At 48.5% G+C, this 5,750-nt stretch overlaps 1 protein-coding gene across 1 annotated transcript in view; it reads right to left on the bottom strand.

Moving 5' to 3' along the window:
- Positions 1 to 5,103: 5,103 nt before the first annotated feature.
- The window catches only part of LOC121813404 (lamin-B1-like), a 3,557-nt gene continuing 2,910 nt past the window's right edge, over positions 5,104 to 5,750 (bottom strand). Inside the window, exon 5 of the mRNA XM_042217147.1 lies at positions 5,104 to 5,383. The gene's annotated coding sequence lies outside the window, so the exon portion shown is untranslated. The remainder of the gene's footprint in view (positions 5,384 to 5,750) is intronic.

Below are 5,750 nucleotides of genomic sequence, written 5' to 3'. Positions count from 1 at the left end.
ACAAATGCGCAAGTCAATCAATTTTTCCAAAATCTGTTGATTTAATTATCATTCACACAAATCAGTTTGTATACTCACCCATGATTCTTAAGACAGTGTTGACTTGATGCATTTAAATTTAACTTAGAGCACATCACTGCAAAGACTGGACATGGCTCTAACTCAAATGAATGAATCTTTATTTAATACCACTGATGAAGTGGTTCAGTAATGGTTCATTACTTCATTTGTACATCACTAGTACAAGGCAAAAACCTGAACAATGAGAGGCATGAAGGGCTAGTTGCCACCATGAACTGGCGGTTGTTCTGCTTGTCGATGATGGATCACAGGTGGGAGAAGCAGGTGAGGAACCAGGACTTCGCCCTCATAGACAAACACAAGAAAACACAGAATAACACTAGAAACTCCCTCGGGTCGTGACATAAATGTTGTTTTGAACTGCAAAGACTGGAGATGGCTCTAACTCTAAAATAACTACAATACTACTTCTAGGTGAAGACCTATCCATTAAGTACAAAGGAATTCATAATAGACAGGTCAAGTTTAGCTCAGCTGCAGACATGTCAGATCAGCTGTTTTCCTTCTGTGCAACTATCAGGTAAAATCATTGTCAGGGTTCCTGGGTCGGTGACCCAGTGTTTTCAGTTTTGTCACATTTAGGTTATGTTGCCACATCAATGTTCTCACTTTCTGCTTTTCCTGTGTCAGCTCGTCTCTTGTGTCATTAGCCAGATCATGTTCAGCTGTGTACTCACCGGTCTCTCAGTATCATCCTCATCAGTCTGTGTATTTAAGTCCTCTGTTTCCACTCATTCACTGTCGTGTCATTGATGTTGTTCCTGTCGCGTGTTCAGTTCAGTCAGCCAGTTAGTCTACCAGTCAATTAAGTTCAGCCAGCCATCCTGTCATCTTTTGTCTCCGTGACCCCTGACCCCTGACAGAATGACACGACCCGTGCCAAGAAGACACGCTTTTGACCCAGCGGACTCGGACCTTTTCGAGCGGCAGGGCGCAGCGCTCTCCATTTGGGCGGAGAAGCTCAGGTGGAAACAGCGGCTCTTCTCAGAGAGGGAGCACGTCTTTGAGGGGACTCATCTAGCTCTGGGCGGGCCTCGGAGATGCCGCGGTCCTCCACCTGCTGCCTCACCTGCATCGGAGCATTCGCCACGGAGAGTGGGCGTCACAGGCCAAGCTTCGGCCGCTCTGGGGTCAGCGGGGGAGCTGGCCCCAGGGAGGGGTCACTTGCCCCTCCCTTCCTTCCCTCCCCATCTCCAGCTGCCTCCCTCTTCCCGCTCCACCACAACCACCCACACATGCAGGGCCTTGGAGTAGGGGTATGTCACCAGGGTGCAGAGGAGGCTACCCCCCCTCTGTCCCCTTCTGGCTGCCTCTGCCTCAATTTTATCCCACAACTTAGACATTCACATTACTCACACTCTCATTACACATACATATAGGATCTTGGGGGTGGGCACGATACACGGAGTCCAAAGTACCATCAGGGTGTACACCCCACCCCTGGCATCGTTGCCCACCTCTCAATTTTAAATACACGTAGACATTGAGGGCTAGCAGGAGGGACCATGCGCTTACCTGCTGCTCTCTGGCAGGTAGCTCCATGCCCTCCTGGGTTTTAAATGCACCTTAGAACACACATGCATCAACACTACAATGAGCGGGTGGAGGGAGGTTTGGAGTCTTCTCTCACCCCCATTCTCTGCGACCTGCTGGAGCAGGGGGGCTAGGAGGAGGAGTTGGCCGTCCGACTGCGGTCTGGAGTGTGGAGCCTTCCTGCTGCTGCGGAGTCGGGGCGGTCTGCCTCCCCCCACCGCAGGGAAAAGGGAAACACCACCTGGGTCTGGGTGCAGTTCCCCCCCTCCAGGGGCGGGGGCACCTAGACCCGGTTTGTAGAGTACGCTTGGGGAGTGTGATCGTGTGTACAACGTCTCTTTATGTCTGTCTCCACGTTGGTTGAGTGTGGAGTAAGTGCATATGAGAGCATGAGGGTGGGAATGGATGTTTGTATCTGTGTGTGCCTGTATGTCTGTGTCTATATGTCAGGTTGGGTGTCAGGCGCCACCTCTCTGGGGACATCTCAGGCCCTCCAAGGTTTGGAGGCCTATCTCCCCCTACCACCACTTCCCCTGCCAGTGGCGGACCCCTCAGACATCGGTGCGTTGGTGGTTCTTTGTGTCCGGGGATGGGCGTCCAGGTACACACCGGCTCACTCCTTGGCGGCCGCTTATCGGGGCCTGGAGCCTGGGGCTCGCTCGGGCCACTTCGGAGGTGGGGTGCCCCCGGCCTCTCGGCCTGGGGCTCGGTCACTCAGGCGCAGCTGGCTGCCGGCAGAGCTCACGGGCTCGTCACTGCAACTCCCCCTGGCTTCTGCTCCGCGGCTGCTGAGTGAGCCCTCATCTGGGACTCTCCTCAGCTCTTTCCGGGACAGTGGCGCAGCTGCCCCTCTGTTGGTCTTCCTTGGTCTCTTGTGTTCTGGGGGCCTCTGGATGTCTGGAGTTTTGATCTCCTCCACACCTGCTTCACGCCCTGGAGGACGGGGCTGTGGCCCCCCCACACCCTCTAGCAGATTATTACATGAAGGAACCTTTTAAAAAACAAAAAACAAGCGCGTCCATGCTCACAGGTGTACACACGGGTGATCACACCCACAAACTACACCCTTTTTGGCTCCTACCTCAAAGCACACTGTGTTCTGTTGATCTTATGTGCTGCACAATAATGTTTAACATTTAGTATTTACTGTCATATTCCCATATATCATTGTGATGTTGTTTATTCTATTACTCTTGTTCTCTTCTGCTTGCTTTCTTTTTTCTTTCTCAGCAGGTGATCCAGGTGATTGATATATGCATTTTTTTTTCTGCCCGTTCTGTTGGTTTTTGTCTTTTGCCCTTCTCCCCCGTCCCTCTTCTCAGCTGTTTCTCTTTCCCTCTTTCTTTCTCCCCTTCTTTCCCCCAGTCAAGTCTGTCCCGTATTCAGTAAGTGAAAATAAAATAAACAATAAAAGGTGAATCAAATGGACCATTACGGCAAGGCTGGGATGGTCAATTTGGTAAAGTAAATCCGTTGGGCATCTTTCTTTGCCTTTAGACAACAATTCTGATGGCAAAAGAGCCAAACGGGACAGGCAAAAAAAAAAAAAAAAAAAAAAAAAGCTTCGGCCGCTCGCTCTCCCGCTGCTCCGCTCCTCGCTCGCCCGCCAGCCGTTTTACTCACCGGACCTTCAACCTCGCCATGGCACAGCGGCTCCGCCTCCCACCTCGGCTCAACGGAGGCTCCCGCGCCAGAGGCTCGGCTGTGTACCCCGCCCGCTGCCTCTTCCCGGAGAAAGCGGCGCACACGCCGCCATAACATGGACTATTTTCAGGTGGTGAGTTCCAGTGACTGTTTTCCACCCTCCACATCCGATTCTTCACTCAGAACAAATAATAAACTTATCTCTGATCCGTGGCGTGATCCGTGATGGTAGAAGGGCCAGAACACTCTCTGTTGAATCTGTTACGGTCCCTGTGTAAGCAAACCCGAGGTCTGCCCACTCTAGGACTGTTTTATCTGAACCTGCTCCTTCGTCCACCTGTCAGTCGGTACCGGGTTCATCAACCCAGGGCACTGTTAAAAATACTCATGCACCTAAACCTGTCAGTATCACACACCCAGTCATTATTTCCACACCCATCACTCAGCCATTTCCTGCCAGCACGGCGGCCCAGATTCGGCCTTCTTCTTCGACTGTTTCACCTTCTCAGGTGAAGGCAGCTAAGGCTCAGCCTGTCCCTACAGCACCTCCTCCGATGGCTAGGGCCCGGCCAGCAACCACTCCTGTGCCAGCTCCCAAGACGAGGGCAGCTGTGACCCAGTCTGCCTCCACACCCGCTCCTGTTTCTTGGGTGGGGGTGACCGGTGTCCATCCACCTCCAGTGCCTATCCCAGCGCCCAGGCTGAGGGCAGCCAGAACCCAGCCTGACCCCCTTAGAGGCTTGGAAGAGCTAACCGGTTCACCTGCTACTTTACCACTTCATCCACCTCCTGATCCAGCTTTTCACGCCCTCGCACTATCCCTAGTTAGGCTAGCTGACCTGTCCCCTGCTCAGGCACCAACCTTACTAGCCCAGGCGGTAGCTTTATGTCCTTCACTAGCTCAGTCTGTAGCTCAGCCATTAGCCACACCAACCTCAGCTCCGTCGTCAGCCTCACCTACCTCAGTTCATCCCTTAGCATCTCCACTCCAGTCAGTTCCCTCACCTGCCTGTTTTTCCACAAATTTTTATACTATACAATTTTTTTTATTGCTTTTGTCAATTGTATTGTTCTTCAGGTTTACAATAGAAATTGTTTTTGTTTGTATTTTCATTATATCACATTTTTTGCTTTCTTTGTGTTTCTGTTTAGATGCAGGTTTTCACATCACTCCAGACAGACAGCAGCTGTTTCAGTTTCTTTTTTTAACTGTGAAGGTCTTGATGGCTCAACTCATTTGCGAAGGGTCAGGAATACTGAGGGATTTCTCTAAGCATGTGACATGAAACAGAAATCTGCAAAGTATTGGGGAGACATAATGCAGTAGTGACTCGAGACTTTAATGGGAATCTCAGCAGTATTGAGCATGGCGGGGTGCTACTGGTTACATTTTGCTCATTAGTTTTCTCAACCAGTTTATTTCTAGTTAAATTTTCCACTACCTTCAGCACTCCGGTGGGCAGTGGCGAAGATCTGGACAGTCTGCAACTTTATATTGAGGAGTGCTTCAAGCAACGTGTTATCAAGAAAACCCAACAAAACATTAACTGAATTGCTACAGTATATTGCAGTATTCAAGTAACCTATCAAACAAACAGTGGAAAATGTTTACATGTGACAAAATTAGGAGAGACAGAAAAATCTCTGTCAACTTTACTGTCACTGGAAAGTTTCTGTAAAAAGTATTTTTATTCAATCTTTGAGAACATGACTGGAAATGAAAACATTTTTCTGTCAGCTGACTCTGTGATCCTGCAGAGGCCTGTTTTTCCTGGGCTGGAGGGTAACTGTGTGAGTCTGAGCTGCAAAAACAAGAACACATCCTCCCACCTCCTCTCTGATTTTTATAAAGATACACTTCTTATAGACAACAGAATAACAGGAGATATGGTGAGCCACAGTGTTTCCATATCTGATGAAGGATGGCACAAGTGCAGCATATCTGATGTTGGTGAACTACATCTTAAAACAGTGCTGCCTTCAAAGAGTGCTTTACTCAAATGCAATTATCCTGAGCACTGTTTTAACTGTTACTTTAGGATATTAGCTGTACGATGTTATGATGTTGGATGATGATATCAGGACTTGAAGTGCTCGGCCCGTCATCAATCCAAAGTACAACAACCTGTTGTTTGTTCTACTTTGGATTCAGGGCTCTTGTCTTGATGACGTTAACTATGCTAATTACAAACCACCTCCTGTTCTATAATCTGTGCTAAAGAATGGAAAACAAAAAAATTACGTCTCTAATGAAATAGTCAACTAGGGAGTAGTTGCTGTGACTTATGTTTTTTTTAAAAAAAAAAAATAATAATCACTTTTCAAAGTAAAACAGAAAAAAAGATCTTGAGATCTTGTAAGATTTTCTCTTTGTGAAGTTCTCACTCATGTACCTTCAGCTTTAAAACACACAGCAAAGTCTCATCTTTGTCCACATCATTGCAGTTAAACTATATTTGTGTTGCACCTCTAAATAATAAAGACTCCTTTTT

This window comes from Haplochromis burtoni, unplaced genomic scaffold (genome assembly GCF_018398535.1).
Source record: "Haplochromis burtoni strain Fernald_Lab_line unplaced genomic scaffold, NCSU_Asbu1 Contig_1633, whole genome shotgun sequence".
Lineage (NCBI taxonomy): Eukaryota > Metazoa > Chordata > Actinopteri > Cichliformes > Cichlidae > Haplochromis > Haplochromis burtoni.
This window is presented reverse-complemented; position numbering and strand designations above follow the sequence as displayed.